Source organism: Hemicordylus capensis, chromosome 1, assembly GCF_027244095.1.
Source record: "Hemicordylus capensis ecotype Gifberg chromosome 1, rHemCap1.1.pri, whole genome shotgun sequence".
NCBI lineage: Eukaryota > Metazoa > Chordata > Lepidosauria > Squamata > Cordylidae > Hemicordylus > Hemicordylus capensis.
Genome location: NC_069657.1, coordinates 174,202,729 through 174,227,394, shown reverse-complemented (window position 1 = coordinate 174,227,394; position 24,666 = coordinate 174,202,729). Strand labels below are relative to the sequence as shown.

General features: G+C 41.4%; 1 protein-coding gene across 8 annotated transcripts in view; it reads left to right on the top strand.

Moving 5' to 3' along the window:
* Window positions 1-24,666, top strand: part of LRP1B (LDL receptor related protein 1B) — a 1,420,219-nt gene that overhangs the window by 454,935 nt on the left and 940,618 nt on the right. Inside the window, exon 1 of one of the 8 annotated variants that reach the window (XM_053255387.1) lies at window positions 18,872-18,937. The exons of the other annotated variants lie outside the window; for them this stretch is intronic. The gene's annotated coding sequence lies outside the window, so the exon portion shown is untranslated. Of the gene's footprint in view, window positions 1-18,871; window positions 18,938-24,666 lie in introns of those variants that run through there. 8 annotated transcript variants of the gene reach the window in all.

Here is a 24,666-nt window from a genome sequence, read left to right as displayed (position 1 = left end):
TGGTATGTGTGAATGGTCTCAGTGCAGATGAATATTAGGAAAGAAGTTGTACTAGAATTTACTAAATTTACTAAATAATTTACTAAAATGATTTTTGCACAACATAGAATTAGAGCTGCTGCCCTGTACAAAGATTGGAAATGATACTGGCCCACCTCAGACTTGTAATCTAAGCACATTGTGCCAGTTCAGATGCTAATTTTCTGTCCCATGGAATTATAGAAAGGATGCACGGAGAGTATGCCCATTGTGATATCTTTCATGGATTTCCCCAGCACATTCCATTATCACATGAGCCAAATTAATATGTTATGCTGTACAAGTGTACAAATACGTGTACACTTGTGCATGTGTTTGTGTGAGTGACTGTACCGCATTCAAGTTAAAAGTGAACTTGGGTACAGACTCCTCAAATGCATGGTAGAGATAGAAAGTGTACTGCTGTACCTGTGTTCAGCATAACAGGTGAATAATTGTATGTGTGTACAGATCTACCTGTGTACACTGTACACCCGTTGTATGAGTGTTCAATATAGCATATGATTGGGGGTATGGAGGAACAGAAATCCAAACCTCCCATCTATATACTGCAGTTTACTAATTTAAACTTGAAAGGAAAGTATATAGCTCTTAAAGTGCTAAAAGTCGAGATATGATTTCTTTTAAGGGTTCCTCATCCTGTTTCCTTTAACTCTTTTTCTTGTTTATTTGCTAGCTGGCTGGTTTTGTCAGGAGGCTGATACTGTTTTCTTGGGGTTACAGTGTGTTATCTTGCTGATAAGTACCTAAACAAAATAAAACAGTTAAGCAACCAGATATACCTCTGGCTCCACTACATCATGCACAGCTGTCAAGAGAAAAAGACCTATAATATTACTATTCCTGTCATAAGTACAGTATATATACATTTCTGTCTCAGGCATAAGAATTTGAAGGCAGGAAGTTTATATGTTCACCCAACAGAGTGTTAGCAGAAATTATTTGTCTTCAGTTGTAGCCATGAATGTTCTTTGTTCGTACAACTATGCAAAATGCTTTGAGATTAAAATATTCATGGATCCTTTAATCCTACTTCATAGACAATAGTTTCTTTTTATATAGATATAATGCAGCCTATTATATTGTTTCCTGGAATCTCTCTGATAAAATTTATTGCAGTTGCTGTGGACTTTTCACATTCCAGAATAGTCCCTTGAAGTGTCGATAGTGACATCTGACCAATAAGAAAGCGGGTTAAAAAATCCACACATTATTTATTATATTCTATGTAGCCGTACCATTTCAACTGAATAAAACCTCACATTTTAATTATTTAAGAATAATGGCTGGTATCCAGAGCAACCTAATGTGAGTACCCCGAACATCCCCACACTGTTGCATTCTCACCATGAAGCATGGGTGGTCTTCTGCAAAAGTACAAATGCTTTTTGGAGGTCACTTGTGTTCTGGAAGTGCTATTTTTGCTCAGAAACAGTTTACTGACAATCAAGCAATGTGTTTCTGGTCTAAAAGAGCACATTCAGAGCACAGACAAGGTCCAAAATGTATTTGCACTCTTGCATAACAGTGCAAGATTGCTCACACTGAGCACACAACAGAATGCCAATGTGAGGCAGCTCTGGATGTCAACCAGCTATTTAATTTGATTCATCTATTTTAAATCAGTTCTGGAAATGGACCAATGATGGAATGCAATTGGTCAATAAGGCAGTTTCCTCTTTCTTTTTTGAGTCAAATAACAAATACTGTTCTTGTTTGTATTCTTAATATGTTATCGACATTTAGGTTAAAGTTCATGCTGTATCATCTTGGGAAAAGAAACGATAAGCTTTGGGTTTCTTTAGTCAGAGACAAGCTCCTAAACATATGACTGAAGGAAACGCAAATGTTTTCAATACTTGCTTGAAAGATAGGTTGCTTCAAACATTATTCATGAAGATCCCTATTTGAATGTGCAGTCATTCCAGGATTTGAAGACGAACTTGTGTTGCTTGCTGTATTCCCATGCTTAAATACACCAACTCATCCCTTTATCATATTCTTGTGTACCCGATGCTTGTGCACCTGACATGGGGAATTGTCAGGTTCTCCTTCAAACATTACTAGAACTGTGATCTGTCAAATGCAGTAGTTTACTTTACACATGTGTCTTGTACTTCTAAAGTAACATCCTAAGAGGCTATTCTCACAACTGCAGGAAAGTGGGCTAAGGGAGCAGTCGTGGGAACTGTCGGGAGCTATTTGGCTCCCGGCGGTTAGCCCGCTTAAGCCCCCTCCTTATCTGAGGTTGGTGGAGTGACCACTCCGCTAACTCCATTTTGGCAATCATGAGTCATCATGGTGCAGTTCCACATCACAGTGACTCATGAGAAGACCCCCACTGGGAGGCTAAAACAAGTCTCCTGGTCTTGGGGGTTTCCCCAGGATGCCCCTCACACTCACGTGGGGCATCCTGGGACTTCCGGGGATCAGGCGGCCCCTGATCCTGCAGGCTCTACCGGCTCCATGACGGAACCGGTACTCATGTGGGTGGCTGATCTGGCTGCCCAGGGCTCCGCTGGTGCTCATGTGTGGGGAGAGCGGGCTTCGCCCACTCTCCCTGCCTAACCCCATCCGGCTCTCCACACTGCTCGTGTGGAGAGCCTCTAAGTCATTCAAAATTGTATTTAGGACTGTGGTGAAAATTATGATCAAGTGATCAAGAATCTAAAGCAACAAAAAGCGTCCTTTGCAATGAAGTTGAGTTTGTTTTTTTGTTTTGAAAGAGGCGTAGATGTGACAGAGACTGCAGGGCAATTTTAGTCCAAACAGATCTAATTTAGGGGATAAGAGGTAAGTTTTAGCACCCAGTCACTTAAGTTCACATGAGCAGGCTACCATGAGTTTAACTAATGCTTAATTGATTTTAAGATTTTAAATGAAACTTTTACATAATTTTATTGTATTTTAATTTCTGTAAACCGCCTTGAGATGCATTATGAAAGGTGGTATAAAAACTGAACAATAAATAAAATAAATAACTAAACCAACCAGTTTTGGTCCCTCCTGGTCCACATGCCTGACAACATACATTACTATTATTGCCTCCCACGATGGCAGGGCTTCTGTGATTGGTGGCCTTTGGCGATAACTGAAGTGTCTGCCATCTCGGTTGTGGTGCTTCCCTTTTTGTACAAATGCTGCCATTTGCACGAACAGCACCAGAAGGGAGGTGAGTGATGTGCTGGAGTGGAATTTCTGAGCTGCTTTCAGCACTTGTAAGCATGTGTGACATTTCTTCTCTGAATGCCTGAACAGGGCTTATGGGTTAAATAATAAAAGGCTGAAAGTTGTTCACGAGTAAAAGAAGGAAGGAAGGAAATGACCAAGGGACAATATTGACGAAGGGACAATATTGACCAATGACCAAGGGACAATTGCTTTTAAGAAAAGGGAAGACTTATTTATTTATTTATCTATCAAATTTGTATACTGCCCCAAACTTTTGTCTCTTTTTGCAGCAACTTACTGAATATTACTTCTTAGATCACACCAATTGATACAAAGAATGAAAGTTCCTGTAAAAAACACTCTGTGCTACACGTAAGATTGCTCTATGACATATTTTGTAAATGTTCAAGAACTATTATGAGAAGGGGAAATATGAAAAAAAATCAGCCCTGAATCTAGGCAGAAATAAGCATGGACAGAATAATGTGATGAAAGAACCCTTTCCTGATCTCTCTGGCTCACTGATATGAACAGAAAATAATTCATATTACATCACTTGTGCCAGAAAATACTTTGCCCAGAGATTTATTTTTCATTTCATGTTTTTCACACACAAGATGGCTTTCTCCCATTATTGTTCATAGTAGATCGAATCTCCTGCTGAATGGCTTTAAGGGCTGGAAAAGAATCCCCTTTCTGAGTTACACTGACTTCTATGCAGTTAAATAGATATAATGTATAACAAAATAATTTTACATTTGCGTTTTGAATTGTATGCTAGAGCAGAGAGATCTCACATTTGTGTGTAGAAGTGATCTATATCTGTCATTAGAGCTTTTTTGTAAGAAAGCCTCTGTGAAGCAGTTTTAAGAGGTCAGGTGTTTCTCCAGCCAAATTAGGCTCAACCTAGACAGTGTGCGAAACGTGCAGCAGCTGCCAAAAAACGGCAGCTGCTTGCTTAGCTCTTGCTTCCTTCTTCATAACACCTAGTAGAACTTATCTGGGCCCTAACATCATGATGTTCTGTGTTTCCTTGACCTTGCTTTACATTATTGAAAGCAATAATGTTGAAGCCACTGTTGACATTAGGACAGAAGATATTATAAAGGGAGAAGGGCTAAACTTGTGGCTTCTCCCTTTGATGGCACTCACATGCTTGGTGTAATGTCTGTTGACCTTAAGCACTTGTGTAGCCATTGAAATAAATTAGACTTAAAAGCACTTGCTGAGATCCAACCTAAATTCCTTCTGAGTAGTCCTACTCAAATCAAGTAGTCCTTTAGAATAATCCCTGAGTGGTATTATTGAGTAATTTAGTCTGCATGTCAGTCACTATACTTTGGCTTGATAATGCCCTATTTTTATATCTAACTTTTGTGTTGCTGTTGCAAGTAACAGGCTATCTTCAACCATATACCATACACCCAAAGTTGTCAATATGACCTGCAAACATGTACAAGCTTAAATTACTATTTCTTACATGTTTGTCTTTTCCTCAGGCATTTTCAGTAGTAGGAAGTTACATTACATCACTTGGCAGTATATTAGATCAAAGGCTTGGTCAAACTGATAGTGTCTGTCATATGATTCTGCTCGCTCACACATGTCAAAGATATGTTTGAGAACTATATACTAAGCTATGCAGAGAATGTGGAAGTTTATTAACCGGTGGAACTTTTAAACACACTGAATTGCCTTTCCACCCTCACGTTCAATGGCCTATGCTATGAATCAAATCAGAACCCTTTTATTAATAATGGTTTTAACCTTTTGACTGATTAACATTTAAACAGTTATATGGTAAGGCTGAGATTGCGAAGCTTGATGAATAGCAGCCTTAGTGTTTGTAAAGTTTAATAACACTTGATATAGCATTTTTAATTGTAGGTGCATAAAATAATGAGTCATGTTCCAAAGGGTTCAGCAATTTAATATTTTCAGCTTCTAGTTACAGAAGAGAATGTGTGGGCAATGGATATTGTTGTATCCCAAAGTCACAGGGTATGCGTTATCATAAACTGAGGACATGATTGGTCTTGGCTCTCCGCCCCTTATATGTGTCTTATTAACACCATTTGTCATATTTATGCCATTTTAATTTTGGCAAATGTTTCAGAAAACAGGCCGCTAAACACTAGTTATATCTACATCCATGTTTTATTAATTGCAATGGGATTGGTATCTGGCTTCTATACTAATGACTTGCTGCTTGGTATTGGAAAGGGGTTATGTGCATGAATGGTGTGAAGGGACATAAAGAACAAATTAATATTTGCATAATAAAAGTTTGTTCCTAAAAATTAACAAAAAATTATTAAAATAAGGCATAGCATAATGTCAATTACTAAACAGATAAAACTTGCTTTAAAAAGAAATTAACATTTACTAACTCCTTAAAAGCAGATAATCTGAAATCATCAGTGCCCTATTCTGGCCCACATGAAATTTCTTTTTGAATTCAATTTATGGTACAAACCCTTGCCTTCTGATAAGAAACCAGAATAAATATGTGGGTTTCTGTATACCCTAATGTGGTAGCCAGGAATAAAGTAATTATCAGGATCTAAAATAGGATCCACCAACAATCCATATGCAGCCATTGCAACGATGTTGTATGAAATGATAGACAACATGTTCCACAGTTAACGCAGGGACTGCTGTAGGCTCCTAAGGAAGCTGATGGTGCAGATATTTAAAGCAGTGTGGCCATACTACAGGACCACTACTTACATTGGAAATAAAGCTAGTAATACTCCCAAAGTATGGGTGCATTATGTTAAGCATTTGTTGGTGCTTCCTTAGGAGCCTGCAGCAGCGTATGTCTTACAATTGCCCACACTCCATTGCAGAGCACATTGGTGGTTATCTTCCCAACAATGTGCTCTGCAGACATATGTTAGGCATATGTTATATGTTATATAGACATATGTCAGGCAAAGTGTATATATTTATTATGCCCTATTTTGAACAAGAATTCACAGTATGGGCATGTGTGTAAGAACATATACCGCTTTGAGAACTTTTGTTGAAAAGCAGTATATAAATATTCCTAGTATTTGAATATGTACTTACTATTCATAGTATTTGAATATGTACTTACTATCCTCTTAGATGCCTTGTTGAACACATGGAGGTGAACTTAAAGGCCTACTGTGTTCCGTATGCATACTGGAAAATGCTTGTTTGGCTTGCCTTCTTTCGCATATAAAGAAAATGGGTTAAGATTTAACAATCACCTTTCTTACTATGCATAGCAGCACAAGGGTTAAAATATTTTCCCATGGGTTGAAAAACTCAAGAAATGTATCTAACATTTTTAAAATTAAACTTAATTGTTTTTAATGGGGGAAACATTTATTAATAAAATATGCACAAATAGAGTTCTGCTGACAACATAAATGCTGCTTCCCAAAAGCAAGAGACATGTATAAGAGACACTTTTAAAAATTTAAAATCATTACTGTCAATTAAATGCTATTTTAACATAATTTTAAAATGCTGTGAATGTAATTTCCATTAATGATTATATTACATAAAATTATGTAGGGGGAGGATGAGGAGTAGTCTTTTGCATATATGTAATGTTTATATGAAAATGAGAGGAAAATAATTAAATAGGAATGTGTGATGGGCTCAATTAAGCCAGTCTCCATCTTAACTTTTACCTATAGCTACATGACAGGAGTTTCATCTTGCTCAGTTTTAACTGATCGTCAGGCCCAGAAGGGACCAGCATGCCTTTGATATCCCCAATTGGGATATACTATTTTACAAAAGAGCTTGACTATTTCAAACTTCTTTCTCTACCCTGAGCAGTTTGTGCAGCTCACCTACCCTCATCACCCTAGAGAGAAATGTCTCTCCACTCTTATATACCGGAGCCAGGGGAAAGAAGAGGGTTGGAAGGAGGGAGTGTGTGGGTGGCAGGGAGGAAGGGAGGCATTGCTTAAATCCTTCCTAAGTCAAAACAGTTTTTTGTGAATTTTGGGCCCAGCTTGCAATTGTGTTCCTAGTCTAGTGCCAGCCCCATCATTTCACAAAACGTCCCCTTGCAATGCAGTGGGGGAAAATAGCAGGGAAGACTGGCAGCAGAATACTTCCGGGGATGAGGCTGCTCTGGGAAGAGCACCGACATGTGTGCATGCAGAAGATGCCAAATTCCCTTCCTGATATTTCCAAGATAGGGCTGAGAGAGACTCCTGCCTACAACCTTGAAGAAGCTGCTGCCAATCTGGGTAGACAATACTGAGCTAGGTGGACCAGTGGATTGACTCGGTATAAGGCAATTTCCTATGTTCCTAGCTTATGGCTGCCAGCCTCAGAAGAACAAAAAATAACATTGCTGGTGCGATCCTTTTCATGTGGTACTGAACAGAAAGGGGTAAAGCAAGGAAGTGTTGTTCTGCCTGCAGGCATGCTATAGAAACAGCTGTTAGGGATGCAGCATACATCCTTGCCACCCCGTTGATCCCCTGCCTGGAAGTGGACAGAAGTGCCTGCGCGCGCAAGTCATATATGTGTGCAACAATCACCCGCCTGCGACATGTGCACATGTGCCGGGTACTTCCAGCCACTTGGGGGATCAGTGGGGCAGCAAAGAGGTACACTGCCACCCTGCTGGACTATTTTTACACAGAGCACCAGATGGGGATTTGGGGGGGGGGAGTGCACCCATCCCCCATCCTTAAAGCTACCCCCCCCACAAACACACACCATTGTCTCAAAGGGTGCTGGTTCTGTGCATACCACTAGCAGCTGTTTCGTTTTAAGAGTGGGCTTTCCTCCATTCAGGATCACTGTCCTGTTGCTGACTGGAGGGGAGGAGAAAACTGATTTCAGGAAAGAATGATGCCTAGCAACTCATTTTCCTCATGGCTGCTGACTTTTAAAAATCAGCATCTTTTCATTCTTAAAAGTCTCTTCCTCAGTTTAAAAGAAATCATTTGCAATCTTTCCCACTGTGGTTCAGTTCAGCGGCTCTTCCCAACTTTGCAGGTTGTGAGCTAACCATCATTGTGAAATGTCCATCACTGAAGTATTTCAAATGGCAAGGAGTCAGTTTTAATGGTGAGTTGCCTTGCTGTAGAACAAGCCTAAGCCTCTTTACTCAGAAGTAAGCCCTATTCAGTTCAATGGGACTTACTCCCAAGTAAATGCACAGTTTTTTGCGCGGGCAGGGAAGAGTGTTTTCTAGAAAAATATAACTTGCTGTGAAGTAAACATCTTATTGGAATGGGGATTTCAGAACGAATGCAGAAAAAGGGAGAGGGGAGTCAGTTTCTAAACAGTAATAAGTGAACATAAATGCAAAGGTGAGGAAATGTTCAGAAATAAATGGGGCTGACTGTGAATGTGCAGCCCAGCTGGAGGCTGCACAACTCCTGTGCCCTACACACTATGACTTGGTGTGTAGCAGCTGAGGTCAATTAACAAAATAAGAAGGGGCTTTCTCAAGCACTATTTAAAATACAATTTTATATCTTAAATCTATAATAGAACTTAATTTTCCTGTAGCATTCAGTGTTTTTTTTAAGGTTCTTTGCTTTGATTCTGAAGACTGTTGTTTCTCCAGAGCTTGCTCTGTTGTTAGATAAAATTTTAAGTGCCATGCCGAAAAAAGAACCATCACCTTCAGCAAGGGAAAATGCTGCACATCAATACAAACTGAGCATGCAGATTTAAAATGACAACAGAGCACTGTTCCCTGCTTTAATTAGTTTCCCAGACAATATTGGAGAATGGATTTTCCCAAATGATTATAGGTATCATTGAGAAAACACATACAGTACTGTTAGGATTCTGCACTGATATTTAACTCCATGATCAACCTGTTTCAATAGATGGTATATTATCATTATAAACATTCATTGTTTGGGCTAAAAATTTAGTTTTTAAAATTCACTACACTAAATAATCTATTTCTTTTGGTAACAGCATACTAAAAGCAATATTAATTATGTGAGGCTAAAAAAATCCTTTAGCAGCTAGCAATAGAAGATTATTAGGTAACATAATTTATAAATATCAAGTATTCATAATGTTTTAACTGTTAATTGTTTTGTGGTGTTTCATAGTCTCTGTTCTTAATTGTAAATTGTTTAATTTTAATTGTTTTGTTTTAATGCAAACCGCCCTGAGCTATTTTTTGGAAGGGTGGTATAGAAATCGAATAAATAAATAAATCATAATCAATAAGTATTGTGGGTATCTAAGATGAGTTTGCTTGCCTTTCATTAAGTGATCATTAGAGCTCATACTATTGTTTGGGGAACTTTCCCATAAAGTAGTATTATGTTGTTATTTTCCTGTGGTGAAGATTTCTTCTCAATCCATCCCATGCGGTTAGAAAACATTGCAGGAAGATTCACACACAAAATCAATCATAAGTATTCTGTAGAAACACCTTGAATACAGAAGCATGATGAACAAACAATATATAGTAGCAAGAAAATATAGGCTGCAGTGTCAAAAGGACATGTGCAAAGCTGCCCCAAAGTTGTTCATTTATGACTGAAAACTGCAAAGGCCTCAAGCTAATTAGCTGCAGAAGATGTTATTTCTACCACCCATTGAGCCCAATATACATGCAATTAAGGAAGGAAGAAGAAATCAGGCTAATATTGGTTGAAAAGATTCATGAATTCAAACTTAACTGTTCACAAAGTGTGCCTTGATGGCTATTTCTGCTTGCTGAGATATTGGTAGCTTACAGCCACCACTGCAGTCTCTTATCACTATATCCTTAAAAAAAAATCCTTTAAAAAAAAACAAGCAATTTTTAAAAAAAACCGCAACTTTTGCCTGAGACCTCCAAAAGGAACAAACAGTACAGATAAAAGTTGATATTTTTTTTGTTATTCTTGCTCAAAATACAGTTTTTTAAAATGAACTGTCATGACACTAGTCTGTTGTATCAAGTCGAAATTAAATTTCCTGTTTTGATTTTGAAAAGTAGAGAACTTATTTATTCTAAGTATGTCTAGAATGATAGAAGACAACAATGAGAACGTATGTTACATGGGCATAGGAGTGCCTGCGTATTATGGGCGGAGAGGTGAAACAACATGCTGTCACATTATTTCACTTGCCCCCCACCCCAGACCTTCCATGGCTTCTCAAAGCTTTATCTTTGCAGTATTTATGCTAGAACAGACTTTTTAAAGTTCAGAACCACCTACTGAACATATGTGCTAATTTTCTAATGAATCTGTGGAAAAATGTTATGAGGAACAGAAATTGGAAAGCATTTCTATACTGCCCTTCCAATAAATGGCTCGGGGCAGCTTGCATTAAAACAAAACAATTAAAATTAAACAATTAACAATTAAAAACAGAGACTATAAAACACCACAAAACAATGCTATCACCACAATCACAATACTATGATCAGGGCCATGTGACGCCCACCCACCCCCAATTTACAATGGGAGGTTTTGCTAAATAATAGTGAAGCCCAGGCTGACTCAATTTCTTCAGGAAAGGGCTCTTTCAAAAGTTTGTCTTCTTTTTAATGGCCTTTCATGGGCTGGTTGAAATAAATATATTTTGAATGTGTACAGATTATGTAAATGGTTCTCATTAGGCCCTATGGCACGGACAATCTGCACATGCCCAGTAGCAGACAACCGGCCCACACTATAGATTTTTGGTGAGCAGAATGGGATGGGAAGGGGCTTGACAGAGGAGCGAGGAGGAAGCAGACTGTGGCTACTCAGTGTCCTCTGCTCTTGTTTATCCCTGAAAACTGCTTGGAAGGGCCATTAATCTGGCTCAACCCCCACCCCACAACCCCCACCCCACTCAGGGAAGGAGAAATGTCTTGAAAATAAAAGGCAACCATAACCATTAAATGATTTAACTATGCCCATCTGAAGTAGATTGGGCTAGCCTGTCACAACATGTATTTGTTGGTCTGAGTTACGTAGCAGTGGTAGTGTGGCTGCTTCTTTCTGACAGTTATCTCAGAACTGCTAGGCCTCAGTGCTCCTGTTTGGCTTTTATACCCTCTAATCTTGTACCTTATAAGGGACAAGGACTGCAAAGTTCTTTGCAAGGGCCAGAGGGATCAGTATTTTTATCAGCTGTACTTACTTTCTTACTTATTTTTTGAATATACCTCTCAATCCACAGACTCAGGGCAGTGTACAAAACAAGAATGGCATCCACAATTTTTTTTGAAAAAAATATTTTAAAGGGCAAATGCCTGGCGGAAAAGAAATGTGTTCAGTAAGGTTTTAAAGGCTTCAATAAGTTTTTATAGGCTTCAATAAGGTTTTAATAAGTATGCCAGGCAGACAGTCAACAGGTGCAACTTTGCCTAGCATATGAGGGTCCAAGCAGCACTTACTGATATTCTGCCTATACATTAGCTGCTTGACAGCCATAACTTCAACAGGTGCATTTCCAGTCTTCAGATGGTGGCAGAAACTTCACTGGCTGAGTTTCTTTCTGTCATTCAGCTATTAGACACAGACCACCAAGCATGGTGGAAGCAAGCAAGTAATGCTACAAATATAAAAATCACCATGCTTGAAGCTCTGTATGTAACAACTGAAAGTATGTTGTCACACAGCCTTATCAGCTTGGCCCAGGAGTGGTCCATACGGACAGGGCAGCCGAAGTTGTGGCTCATTCCTGCTCTTGTCTCCTTGCCCCAGCTGCCTCGCTTTGCCCACCGCCACGTTAACCCTTGGCACATGGTTATCCAGAGGCAGAGCAAGGCAACCAAGGTGGGCAGAAGAGGATGAGAAAGAGCACAACTGTGGCTTGTTTATTGCCCCCCGCCATTCTTCCCCTATCCTCTGCTCCTGACTTGACCTTTCCTGACCATAGCTTAATTAGGTAATGTAAATTGTTAGACCAACATTTTGGTCGTGACCATTGTTAGAACAACATTTTGGTTGTGATTTTTCCTGACTGTGGAAGAGGCTGGGCTAAAAAAAAAAGCATACAAGAATGAAACATTTTTAAAGCATTAAGTGGAACTGAAAGGGGCTTTTATAGTACCATCTACCATGGGAAGTAGCATTACAGAAAACAGAAATGCTGTGAAAACCTTTTATAAATGGACAACATGTCCAGTTCACGGCATTATCAATAATTATTGCAAATCCATTTACCTAGTAAACATACAATCATTCAAAAGACCCCAAAGCATTCAAATATAGAACCTGTCATTTGGTTTGAAGAAATGCTTATGTATTTCTCATTGCTTTATATGAAAACAAATTTCAATATTTCAGTGAAATGTAGTCTTTTCCACTTGTACATTATGTACATTTCAGGCTTCTCCATCAATCCGTGTTTTGGCAGTTCTCATACCATTCTCCCACTAGGCGAAGTAGTTCCTGTAATTACAGAGTATGGAGCAATTACAAATCACATGTAATTACACTTATGGAAGAAAACAAAATAAAAACACTATGAAGTAAGGTTTTAAAAAGAGCTGAAAGCCTTCTAATGAAGATGCCAAGAAAGTGCTCTTGTGGCTCTACAATTTACTAATCACACTGTTGTCAAAGTGGGAAGGGCAGACAGGGTTTGCAACAGAAGCTCTCATCAGTGGGAATAACAGGAACATGGTCTTCCAAAAGGTTCTCATTTCCCCCAGATAGGTCCTTTACAAAATTTCTAAGCACTCAAACATAAACACTCTGGGAACAATCAGTGTACTTCATGTATTCTATACAATATTTCGTTAGTACTGTATAGCATCCCTTCATTGCATGTGGAGAGGCTCAGTCAGTCTCTCCTGGCATCTCCCACCCATTTCAGACAAGTCTCTCTCTCTAACATATCTGGTGATGGCATGTCAGGTGCTACCACCATCTTCTGCTCTCTCATTTCCAGCTTTTAAAAATGTAGAGAAGGATCTGGCTTTTCAAAAGCCAGAGCAGGGGTGGAACTTATCTATGGGCAAAGAAGTGGGCAGCACTCACCTTAAATTTCTCAGTCATCCATCTTGTCTCTGTCTCCATTTCCTGTGCCTGCTGCCTGCCTCTGTTGCTCCCTGCTGCTCTTGACTGCAGCCTGCTGCTGCTTTAAGAGTTGTGTGGTGGGCAACGGTAGCAAAGTACAAATGAAAAGCCCCAGATATTTCAAAATATTAAAATTATTAAGGCAGGAGCCAATAAGCATGCCCACATTTGTTTTTGCAAAGTGGATGGTCATAGGACAGCCCTTTAAACCAATCAGAGAGGAACTAGGCTGACTGATTCCTCAGGCAGTCAGAGTACCCAGAGAGTAGAGAAGTCTTAAAAGAAAGACTTAGAAACTACTTAGAAAAAACATTTTAGTTAGAAAGCTGGCTGGCTGGCTTGCTGTTAGGGATGTGTGAACAGGTTTGATTCCAAACCTGCGTGGCCAGGTCATGCTGCAAGGACACACACCCCCGAACCAAATCTGGGGGAGGTTCAAGGGGAGGTAAAACTCGATTTGGCCCGGTCAGGTTCGAGGCCTGTTTGGCCTCGAACTGAACTGGGCCATCCAGTTTTGTGCACAACCCTACTGTCTGTTGGTAAGTCTGATCTTTTGTTGGCTTTTCTGTTTGTGTTTGGAGGGGGAGAATGCCATCTTTGCTTTCCCACCCACCCCCCTGCTTTCTGAACTGATCTGTATGGAAAGCATTATGGCCCATTCCCAAAATGACATACCATAAAACAGCAAACTGTAAGTCTGGACTAATTAGATTAGAAACTGGCATAAAAAGGCAGAAAGTTATTTTAGGGCATACAGATGGATTTCTGAGTCCAAACTGCTTTTCAAATAATTGCAGAAGTGGCTTTCCATGTGGGTGTGGTGTAGAGAAGGAATAGATTCTGTTGGAAGGAAAATAATTTTAAAAATCCATTTGCTATGCAGAGAGCTATCAAGGTTTTTCTCTGGATTGTGGCCAGTATCTGTAACATCAATATGTCCACTGTGGATTATGATTTATTGGGAAAAGATCAAGAAGTGATATTTATTTTTTAAAATGTTCCTTGTTAGGATTGACACCCAGGCTAAGTGGTGGCACCTAAATAGGCAGAGAGTGGCACCCATCTGTTCAGTTGTTCATCCTTATAGGGAGTGCATGTCCCCATGCATCTTTGCTTCCCATGGTGTCCTCTTAAGTTACAGGAGCTGGTTCATAAATTGCACCAAACATCATTGAAAAACCTGGGTTGGTTTTTTTTTACTTTTATGTATGCATATTTGAAATAGGTAGAGCTGCCCTTATAACTTTAGAATGCATTTTCCCCTCCTTTTATAGCTGCTTTCTGCTTTACCTGTGGCTTATATAGATTTATTTACTTTTCCATTCTTTTCCTGTGCTTGCTCTGTGAAGCCCAGAGTGGTGCAGATGGTTACATTTATAACCCAACAGCCCTATGAGAAAGGTTATGCTGAGAGAGATGTGACTGTCCCAGAGTCACCCAGTGAGTTTCATGACTGAATGGGAATTTGAACTTGGATTTCCCTAGTCTAGCCCAGCACACTGTACCACTCTGGCTCAGAATTCTTTCTTGTTGATGTTGTTTATTATTAGTATTCATCTTTGAAATAACTGGGCAGATAGAGCTGCCCTGGTTACTTCAGATTGCATTAACTCTTCATAGAAGCAGCCTTTTGTAGCTGGTCTGTGCTTTGCTTGTGGTTTGTACAGTTTGGTGTCTGTGTGTGTGTGTGTTCATTGGTGTTTTGATCCTGTCATGTTAGATACAAATTGACACACTACTGTAGTCTTGTTAAGCATAATAAAGCAACTGATGTTTTCCATATTTCACTGTATCTCTGCTGATGAGCAATTGAGGCTTGTGTGTTTGTTTGTATTTTGATCCCACACATTAGTTATGAATCTACACTTCGCCAGTTATTGCTAAGGCAACCGCCTAGTCCTGGCTCCACTTCTACAGCTGCCCACAATTGGCTTTGCCTACTGCACTGCCCACAATTGGCTCCACCTATCACTACCTGTGGCTCCATTCATCACCTGTCCTGCCTAGGCACCCCTCTTTCTGGCTACCACCAGCCCCCACTGAGCCAGAGGCATTAGAATGTAGAAGGAGGCTAGTGGTGGGTGCTACTACAGCCTCAAGTTGCAGTTTGAGGGAGCTGGCAGGTAGTGTATTGGGGGAGGCAGCTTGCTGGTAATCTGCTAGTTGTGCCAGTCTAGCCTTGCTAGCTGGCTGGATGTGAGTGCAGAATTCCTATGCATTAAAATGAATGGAGTTTGTGCAGAAGTAGTTAGGGATGTGCCTTAACTGGTTTGGCGGTCCTTTTCTGAACTGCCAAACTGGTTCAAAGGTCCAGCGATTTGATAGTTCGGCCGGGGGGGGTACCTTTAAGGGACTGGGAGGGCGCATTTCCCCTGCTGGTGCTGTGCCCAAAATCACTGCACGGGGCAGTAGTGTACCTCCTTGCCGCCCCGGTCAGCGTCAGACGGAAGTGGCTAGTGCGTATGTGTACATCATGAAAACATTATGGGGAAAACATGGCGGCGGGGATAGGAGAACCCTCCCGGTCCCTTAAAGGTCACACACACACACACACACACACACACACACACACACACACACACCCTGCCGCCTAACTGTCGGATGGTTCATGCACATCCTTAGAAGTAGTGCTTGGGCATTGCTCTCAATTTGTGCTACTTTTCCTGTATGCCCAGCATGATGGAACACTTTCATTTTGGGAAAAATTGTACTTTCTGTCTTGGGTTTCTCCTTCTTTTACTCACTTCTTCTACCATGAAAATCGGCTCTCAAGACATGTCCATGTACTACCACATACCTGTTAAAAAGGTACATTTCATTCAAATGAATCTAGAGAGTTTGATTGGCCCAGCCCTGAAAAATGGGATAGCTCGATTGTATTGACAAGAGGCATTCATAGAATGTTTAAAGAAAATCCGGAGTCAAAGTAATCTTATTTGCCCTGCTTCCTGCTCAGCTTAGGGGAAATGAAAAGAAACACAATTAAATCATTTGAACGTTTAAATAACATTTTGTCAAAATAACAACACTTTTAAAAATGCAATTGGGGTGAGACTTTGACATCTCAGGTTCCCTCTGCCTTGGTCTGAATGCTTCTTACTCCTTGCATTTATTATGTACATTTTGCTAAGTGTATGTGTGAACAAGAATTAATAATGCCAATGCAAGAAAACTAGGTAAAGTGTTATGTAAAAACCATTATGTGAAAATGTATTGTACAGTAATCTACTCCATCTGTACGATGATCTACCCACACTGCAGGAAGATGCAGTCTCATTTATTGAATTGACTTGTGGATAAATGTCAGTGACTTTATCTTGTGATGCATTCACAACGATGAATGTGGACATTGTATGTTTGGTTAACTAGGAATTTGGATTGATAGTTTTTTTAAAAAAACTAATAAAGATAATACGGATAGGATATCGGTATTATACACTTTCTGGTTATGTGAATTTTAAACTTACAACCCCTCCCCCTGCCCTTTCTGAACAGAAATGAGAAAAACATAACCTTAATCTTACTATTTAGAAAATATTGACTTTTTAAAAAAAAGCTTAATATGGAGATGAGAAAGACAAACAGTGTGAATAGATCACAATATAAGTGTTTGAACTGGAAAAACATATATCAAAACCACAAAAGAAGACTATTTATGGCAGAATGAATTAAAGTACAATGATGCAGACTTCTTAAGGAGGTACACGAATGTATTAGAAACACTGAAGTTACCTGAATTGCAACCTCATAGAATCTGTGGGAGATGAGGATTTACATACTAAATCCCCGTCCTGAACTGACTGAGTAGAGGACAGGAAATACTCTGTTTTGAAATTGAGTGGAAATTAAAATGCAGCTCAGCATCTTCTGTTCTTCATTTTCTGTTTGAAGACTCTGGACAGCTGCCAACTATGAGCAAAAAGCCCTATCTTGGTGTATATAATTTGGGTTAGGAAAACTCACCATGTACAAATGAGACCTTGATGGGACTTTTATATAAACACAAATCTAATGTTACTTTCTCTGTAATGAGTCTAGAAGACAAGGTTGCATTTAGATCCCAGTGGTCCGGATATGGCTTACATAACTAGTAATGGCTTAGAATTGAAACCATTCCTTTCTGTGCATAAGTACTGCCACAATGCTCTCAGATAGATTATCCTGCTTGCTCAGATACCTAAGCCAAAGCAACATTTTCTTCAAAAATAAATAGCAGCTTTGGTTTGGGTTGCTTCCATTATAGCAAGCCCAATTTGGAAACTGCTGAAAATATAATTAGCACTTTCTGAAAATTCTGATCTTTAAGAACATATGAACTCCTTTAATGGGATTGACCCGTAGTTTAATATTTGGTATCTGGCATCATCCAGTTGTTAAAATGTAAGTCTAGCTTCTACTCCTGCAATTGCCAGGACAGGTTCAAGTGTAACTCCAAACAAAATGGAGTCACAATATATTCACAGAACACTCAAATAAAGGGAATGAAGGCGCATTAATTTTAGTGGCAATGTGATCCTACTTTGTGATTCCTTGCACATCCACAGCAATAAATGAGTATAGTAATAATAAATAGGCAATATGTGCACACTTTATATTGGTATTTTCCCCTTTTCACTTTATACAATAAACATAACAGCATTCGGTGAAAAACAAATTTAGGAACTACTTATGACTTAATGTCCAAGGTTTGTTTTCCAGAAAATATCATGGAAAATGTAATACATTACAGGTCTCCTGCTTGGTATATACCAGGCCTGTACAACATAAGGGCTAGGGGCTGAATCTGGCCCTGGGGCCTCTTGTTGGCCCACAGATAAGGATATTCTTCAGCAACAGCACCCCAGAAAGGCAGAGGGTCACTCTTTTAGTCAGTTCCCTCTTCTTCACCTTCTGTCCTCTCTGGAAACTGCTATGTATAGTGCTATCCTACGCATGTTTACTTGGAAGTACATCCCACATTGTACCAGTGAGGCTTACTGTCAAGTAAGCATGCCTAGTATTGCAGCCTGAAAGCAACAGTGTTTGAGGGAGAGGAGAAGTCTTGGCATTTGTTTTGAGTCTGGCATGCACTCTTGGTATCCTGGTGACTGAGCAGAGGCAAGGCCTATTTTATGGCCACTATCCTTGGTTAAAATTGTGTGACCCTTGACAAGGATAAAAGAACCACCAGTAACTAGCAATTGATTTCATTAATATTTTTAATAATTAATCTTCATGTAATAATGTGCTGAATATTGACCTTGGCACACCAAGTCATGGTTGGTTCCAGCCAACCAAGCATTTGAGTTGTGCACCATCAAAATTATGTTGAGATGTTGTCTTCTGCTGTTGTGTCCTCTTCTGAAAGGGGGAAAAAGATTGCAAGCTGTGTCTTAAACCAGGCGCGTAACAACAATTGGGCAAGGGGAGACAGTTGTCTGGGGGCCCCAATGCCTGGAGGGCCCCCCCAGAGGCACCTCACATGACTCCCCATTGCCCCCTGCCCAGCCCCAAGGCCCCTCAGCCACTTGCCCTGTTCGCCGTCTCTCCAGGTTGTTCTCCTGGCCCGCAATGGAAGCAGCAGACACCCTGCAAAGAGCTCCTTTTCTCCCGCCTCTCAGCTGATCGGCGGGTGGGCGGGGCTTCCACGGAGGCCTCCGTGTAGGCCGCAGTGAAGCCTGAACTCCAGTAGGGCCCAAGCCAGCCAGGAAGGAGGAGGCAGCCAGAGTGGCCACCACTGGTCTCTGCAGCAGAAGACCCCTTGCTGCCAGGTAGAGTGTGAACTCCTTTTTGTGGTTACCTTCCCCCCCCACCGGATATATAGGCATCTGCTTGCCATAGGGCTTTGATATGGGGGTGGGGGAGGGACTGAGAAATATTTATTTTTAAACAGCTTGGAAAATTTGCTGGCTTAAAAAAAACTCTAAAAAGTCCTATAAGTGGCTTGTTTCATGGCAGAAAATTACAAAAACTTCTGGAAGAAACAGTATTATATTTATTTTATTAATTAATTCATTCATTCATTCATTTATAAATGTACTTATGTTCAAGTTGTTTTGCAACCCAGAAGGTATGAGTGAGAACTGTGAAGCATGTGTTGTGCTTTTATTTTATTTTATTTTTCTTGTGTGTGAACTGCTCCCCAATAACTTGCAGGGACTTCAGGGTAAATCTGGCCAACATGTGAATGCAGCACCTCTATTCCAGAGGAGGAGATGTGTGTTAAAGGGCTTTAGAAGCCTCCTGTGAAAAACCTCCTGGAATCGAACTTGACTGAATTTGTTCAGAATTCTGAGAAAACAAACATAGGCTCACCCTGCATGGTTGAAAGTCTCCTTTGCTAATCTGCAGCGAGGGGGCCATTTTAATCATTCATCTTTCTAGTGTGTTCTAGGCATTAAAAGTAAAACAAATGTATAGTACTCAATGTATATCACTATATATTGTGACGTGTGCATGTGTGCATTCAGTGAAATGCATTTCCAGGCCGCATACTTATTTTGGAATATCAGACTTAAATCCTTGGGGGCCTGGGGTGTGCAGAGGCCCTGGACTTTGAGTGGGGGGACCCATTTTAAAATCTCGTCTCTGGGCCCACTCCAACCTTGCTATGCCCCTGTCTTAAACCAGGTTGTTTCAAGTCCTCTGAGGTGTGTCTTCTGTCTCAAGGAAGCTGATTTCGCCAGAGAATTTTACTTTTAAAAAACCTTACATGTAACATACACATGCCTTCCTGATTTCCTAGTGGACAAGTCTGAAAGTTTTCAGGTTTTCAATGCTTAGATGAATTTGAGTTATTCAAGTTCCTGTTTGAGTTGGTTCTATGTTACTACAGTGGCATGGGACCACTTTGCCCCATTCTGCTTAAGTAATAGGACAAACCCTGGGACATGGTAGGAACCCACACATTTTCAGCATCAGCACCTGAAACTGAGGTAATGCATGGGCTGGATTTGGAGACATGGGCTGGATTCAAATATAACACAGAGCCGGGACCTCCAACCCCCACTGGTTCCACACCCCCCCCCCCCCCCGTGCTTACCTGTTTGCAAGACTGCAGAGAGGAGGGGGATCTGGCTGCCGGACTTCCTCCTTTGATTGATGGACAGCCACAGCAGCCAGTCAGGACAGAGAGAGAGAGGAGCTTCCTTCCCTCAACTCCGGTCCCAGGGAAGACTGCCTCTAGTTCTGCCTTCAGACATAATGAAGGCAGCTGCAAACCAGAGGCCCGAGCAGTGAACCTCACTTCAAATTGAGGGTTCAAATGGGAGTTTGGTAAGTGAACCCTTGGTTTGAGTGAGGGTCCAAACTGCAATTCCACGCAGTTTGGACATGCAGTTACACAAACTCCAGCCACATGTAACTCCGGTTTTGTGTGATGTCCAGATGTGGCCATAGCATGGACTGCTTCCACATGGCCCAGGCTATCTCTGGTTGTTCTGCAACAAGAAATAGCAGGGCTGAAGCAGCTCCAGTGCTGCTGGGGAAATGTAACAATTCACTCATTCTATTTAGTTCCTCTGAAGGAGGTCCTGCTTCATTCAGTAAACAAACTGGTGTGCAGAAAACTGAATCTTATGTTAACTGGGCAAGTTACATGTGACATGTACATGACTTGGCTACTTTTAGATATTTGCAAGACACTTAGGCTTCTTCAAAAACTTAGCATGCTGCCTTAATGGCTGCAGCCTCAGTTGCCTTCCCCATATTGGCCCTTGTGAATGTCCATTACTTACTTTTGTGAAGAGACAAAGGTATGAGTGGCATCTGGAGGTCCAACAGAATTACTGATCAATGGGCAGATTTCATTTCTCTAGTACATTTTGAGGAGGAAGGAATTCATTATTAAGCATTCATAGTAATTAGCCTCTAGACCAGGCCTGCTCAACTTAGGCCCCCCAGCTGTTTTTGGACTACAACTCCCATAATTCCCAGCCACAGTAGCCAATAGCCAGGGATTATGGGAGTTGTAGGCCAACATCTGCAGGAGGGCTGAAGTTGAGCAGGCCTGCTCTAGACTAATATCCTACCCCCTCATATTTACATAGCATCTGTGGCCTCATGATTTTTTTTCTGTCATACAGTCCATTCTACTGATAGCACTGAATTGTGGAATGAGGACATATAGAAAGGCAAAGTCATGACCCCCAACTTCTTCTACACTGAGTCAGGATCCTTCAGATTTTATTCAAAACTGGTACACCAGTGAATGCTGCATATCTTCCTCATTCGCACTGCAGATCCTTTCCCAAACTAGCAGGGGAGACAGCAATTGAGAAGTTTACATTCAGAATGCTCCCTCCCACAAGTCTGTTTATCAACGGATGCTCCTACACATTTTCTCAAGTGCATCTGCCATAAAAATACTTAAGCCTCTGCTGCCACATCATCCCCTCTCACCAGGATGATTTTAGGAAAACGGGAATATGTTTGATCACATGACTTGGTGGTGGGAAAATGAGCTCTTCCAGGCTCGATTATCAACTGGGCCCAAGTTTAAATTAATTAATTAAAGCCAAATTTGAACTGGTTCCAAATTAATTCATATGAACAGGGTCAACACTGAACTGAGCTTGGGAAATGTCACCCATCTTATCAGTTTACATAAATACTGTGTATGTATGTGGGTACAGAGTCCAAAAGAAAAAATGGTCAAAGGAAAAAAGAATGTGATTAAAATAGGAAATGTTTTAATTGTGCATATATTAACCGATTTTAGCAATGATGTTAATTAAAGTTTTGATGTGTCAGCAATGAATTATACTGAAATCCTACAAAGCAATATCATATTTCCATAATCCTTAAAACATTCAGTCTTTTATTTGCAATGGTGCTTCCAGACATAGCTGAAAAGCTATTTTGTTCTTCTTTGTTCCTTCAAAAGTTTCACTTTTTAAAATTTGCGACATCAGCAACAATAGGCCACAAGTTCTGGGATTGTCAAGGTGGAAAAGACAAATAGAATATAGAATAGAATATAGAAATCAAATTATTATTATTAATAATAATAATTATTATTATTATTAATAATAATAATGAAGGGAAGGAAAGATTACAATGAACTGACACTAAATTATGACACAGTGAGGCTTTTCCCACGACCAGGAGAAAGCAGGCTAACAGAGCCTAGCTTGGTTTCTCCTGGCCATATGCTCCAACAGGAGCCATGCATCCCCTGGCAGCAAACCTCCCTAAGTGCCCCTCCCCTTAAACGAGGTTAGCGGAGCACATGCTCCAGTAACTCCGTTTTCAGGATCATGTGCCACTGCAGTGAGGCTCCGTGCCATTGCAACTCAAGAGGAGACCCCCAACCAGGAGGCAAGAACAAGCCTCCCGGCATCAGGGGTCTCCCCAGAGTGCTCCGCGGACTTCTGGGGGCTGGGCATCCCCTATCGCTTACCGCCCCTGTGACAGAGCTGGTAATCATGTGGGTGGCCAATCCGGCCACCCAGGGAGGACTGGCCGCTCATGTGCAGGGAGAGCAGGCTTGACTCGCTCTCCCAGCCAAACACACACTGATCGTGTGTAGAGTCTCAGTACTTTTTTGCTAGTCTGTGAATTTATACTCATTTGATGGGTGGGCGGGTGGGCGGAGAATGTGCCACAGCCATTCTTGCCTTAGGGATGCTGCAGCAAATAAGGTTTATGGGTTGGAATATGAGTTCTATTTGACAATATTGGTATATCACTCAAACTATATTCTTTCAATAGAGAACAGGCATTGTTAACTCTCTTGTTTAATACTTAGCTTGTGCAGAGTCATGGCATCAGGAAATCTGTGCTGTGAATCTCACCTCTTCCATGAACTAACAAGGTGCTTTAGGCATTCTACTCCCTCTGAGTTTCAGCATCCTTCCCATCTGCAATATGAAGCTAATACTACTTACCTTACAGGGAATGTATAAGGATTACCACACAATACGATTTTGCTCATCTAAATGTAGGACGACATGATCTTGTTGTTCTCTGTTGCTCAACGAATATGGTGTTAGTCAGGATGTCAGCCACTGGGTGACTGTCCTAAGTTTTTGTTCCTCTGGAGCAAGGAGTTCCATCTGGAGCAAGGTATCTTCCCCCAGAGCAGACAGCTCTGTCGTGTGATATAACCCCATATGTAGAATTTTCTTTTGTTATCTCACAGTGGCTTATGTCTACCACGGTGTAATGGGGGCATTGCAGAACTACTGTGAGGCTCTGAACATATGCAGCCACAGCGCTGCACAAGGGGGAGTACCGGAACTGCTGACACACTACGTGCTATTTGCATTATTCCCAATGGAAGTAGCGTGCAGAGTGTGACTGGGCAAGTAGTCACTAGTTCCGGTACTGCCACCTTGCGCAGCACCGTCGCTGCATGTGTTAGAGCCCTGCAGTGGCATAGTTTGCATTACACTGTGGAACATGCTAGCCAGTGAGATTCACCCTGAAACCTTTTGTTTATAATCATCATCATTACTATTTAAGGAAGGGTCATGTGATTCCAGACCAGTTGTATGGCTATGGAGAATTGTCGGAGATCATGTTGGATTAATTTCCAAGATGAGGTTATTAGCATAGTTGAGTGTGTGTGTGTGTGCTTGTGTGCTTGTGGTTCATTTATAGTGAAGCAATCCAAAGGTGAGGTAAAGGGAGAGAAGCAGGCTTTTAGACAGGCAGACAAGAAGACCTAGACTATGTGAAGGGGTAATGGAGGGGGAGCATAAATGTCCCAGGTCCACAGGGATCCAGAGAGCCTCCAGGGCTCCCCCTCATCTCATCCCCGCCCTGCATCATTGCCCCTTCCCTCGCCACACTTCCCTCTCCTAGCTGCCAGTCCAGGCACACCACCCGCACAGGCCATGCCTTTCCTTCTGCCTCAGCCCACCAAGGCAGGGGGCATGGCTGCTGCTGGGTATGAATGCATGATGGCCCTTCGCTCTTTCCAGCCAGCAAAGAAAGCACTTTTCTTTCTGGACAGGCTGAGGGGTTGTCAGAGGCGTAACTAGGGAAAACGGCGCCCGAGGCAAGCATTGAAATCGTGCCCCCCCACCCCCCCAACATACTACATTATATTTAGGTTTTTCCTCACAAGCGCCCGCCGCCGCCGCCAAGCCAGGCCACTGACTGGCCGCCAGGCACCAGCAAAGCAATGGGGGGGCGCAGGCGGCGCGGAAGGGACCGCTTGTGGGGGAGGGGGCGCCGACGCACTCCCTTGACTGCTGCAGCACTGCTGCACTGAGCAGGAAACATTTGTATTAACAAAAAAAATTTTTGAATTTTTTTTTTAAAATTTCATGGCGGCGCCCCCCCACGTGACCAGAAAAGATGGCGCCTGGGGCACGTGCCCCCCCGCCCCCCCTATAGTTACGCCTCTGGGGGTTGTGTATTTTTGCCTAGTGCCAGATATGCCCCCTGCATCAGGCATAGCTGCTGCAGGAGGAAGGGAGAGGAGAGCTGGTCTTGTGGTAGGAAGCATGACTTGTCCCCTTAGCTAAGTAGGGTCTGCTCTGGTTGCATATGA